We start from the raw sequence: 2,351 nt of genomic DNA, 5'->3' as shown, positions 1-2,351 counted from the left end.
TGCTGGTACTCTTGAGGACTAGGCTGAGGTTCCACGGTCAATTCATCGTTTTCTAAGATGTCCAACTGCGTGCTTATCGCATTAATGGTATCTCGCAATTCATTATTATGATCGACTTGAGTTTGCATGAATTGTTGGAGCATGTTCTCCATCTGTGTTATGCTATCCTCGAAAAGGTCTGACGACGTACAGCTCGGAGAGATCTGTTGTGGCTGATATTGAGGCGGAGGGTTGTTTGGGCATTTTGGTGGTTCATATGCATCACCACCACTAATTGTGCTGATAGGGTGTGCAGTCATGGGTGCCTGAGTGCATCGTGTGTTCCACTGTGGGACATTGTCAGCTAAGTAATCAAAGAATGATAATACCTGATCTGGATCCTTGCTGACGAACTCTCCATTAGACATAGTCTGGACAAAACACTTGCAATCAGGAGTAAGAGCAGTATAAAAACAATCAGCTAACCTCTATGAGTCGAACCCGTGATGTGGACAAGTGCTTAGTAGATCCTTGAATCGCTCCCAGCAAGCCCGAAATGTCTCGTCATCCTACTGCACAAAATTAAGAATCTGTTCCTGCAAAAATTGAGTTCTCTGTGAGGGACAAAGCGCATGCAGGAATTCATGCTCCATATCAGACCAATTAGTGATAGAATAAGGTCTCATAGAATGAAACAAAATCAGTGCCCTATCCTGCAAAGTAGCAAGAAATAAATTCAGTCTAGTAGATTCGTCAGCTCTAGCATGAGAGAAAAACATGTTGCAGGTTAACTCAAACTCTGCTAGGTGCTGATAAGGGCACTTTGATTCCGTCCCATAAAACTCGGGTAGTAATGATGTCTTCCCGCGCTGCATCATGAAATTAAGCTCGTCATAAGGCAAAACAGTGGAAGAGGATGCAGTGGCATATTCAAGCTGCAAAAAGTCCATTATCGTGCACGGTGCATGTGCAGCCATTTTTCAAAACTCGATTTTCTTTTTTATTTTTTTGTTTTCTACTTTTTTTTCCTTTTTCTTAAAACTAATAAAAATGACGGGAAAAACGTAAAATTGAGACTAAGAACGACATTCCCCGGCAACGGCGCCAAAAACTTGACTCACTCAAAAAATGAGCAACTCGGAAGCTATCCCAAGTATAGGAGTTTTGTCGTGTAATATTAAGCCAAAGTGCTAGATCGTCTCCTCAACGAATGCGTTTTAATCTCAGATTTTACGTTCTTCCAATCAAAATTAAAAAGGTACTGAACTCAGTTCAGATTCGGGTTTTCAAGATTGTTAAGTTCCACTTTGAATTAAATGACATAAATTTAAAGTCCTAAACTAAAATGTAGTGAATTGAAGAACACTAATGCTAATCTACTCAAGGAAACATCAGAACATGCGTTGATTAAAGATGGAAAATTGGAACTCAGAATTAAAAACACACAAGTAAGGAAACTCAATCAGATTCAAACGCACACACTAAAATTGAACCTTCAACAAATTTAAAATATTGAATCAAGAGTCGCAATCTAAACACAGACATAAACAAAAGTTTGATGCTTAAATGACAACAAAACACAATAAAACTCAAACTTTAATCAACCCGATCCTAACTAACCCAAGATTCATTAAAAAGACTAAATTTTGGAAAAACAACTTCAAACAAAAACTCTTTTTTTTTTTTTAATTATTATTTGGCTAGAAGTAAAACTAAATATAATTTAAAAGAACGATAAATAAATAATTGAAAGAAGCTAAACTAAACTCTACCAATCTAATGACAATATTAATTGACAAATCTCAAATAAACAAGAACTAAACATCAATAAAATAAAATAAAGTAAAAGTACTTAATAATCACTCAAACAAATTTTCAAAAACTCTATTTAACTAAATAAATAATTTAAAAACAACACACATTCAATTGCAATAAAAGGAGAAAGAGAAAAAGAGAGAGAGTGAACAGAGGAAGGAAAAAAAAACTAGAGGAGGGACTCAGGCTGTTGTGGAATTCTGCTGCAGCTGCTATGGATAGTTGCAGATGCAGGTTGGTCTCGGCTGGCTATGTAGGTCTGGTAATGGCGGCAGGCTACTGCTCTGTTTGGAGGAGTTGCTGGTGCTGCCTACTGGAGTCTCGGGTGCTGCTGTGCACAGGTGGCCGAGGCATGCTGGAAGGGTGGTTGCTGTCGTGGAGTTCTGCTGTAGCTGCTGTGGGTGGCCGAACTGGTATCGCAGAGGGGTTCTGCTGCAGATTCTGCTGCAAGCTGGAGTGTGGAGTAGAAGGAGGCTCGGGTTTGGCTCTGTTCTGGTATCGGCTTGGCAGCAGATTGCTGCTGAGCTTCGACGGAGTTGCAGAGGATGGAGCTATTT

Source organism: Malania oleifera, chromosome 3 (genome assembly GCF_029873635.1).
Source record: "Malania oleifera isolate guangnan ecotype guangnan chromosome 3, ASM2987363v1, whole genome shotgun sequence".
Lineage (NCBI taxonomy): Eukaryota > Viridiplantae > Streptophyta > Magnoliopsida > Santalales > Ximeniaceae > Malania > Malania oleifera.
This window is presented reverse-complemented; position numbering follows the sequence as displayed.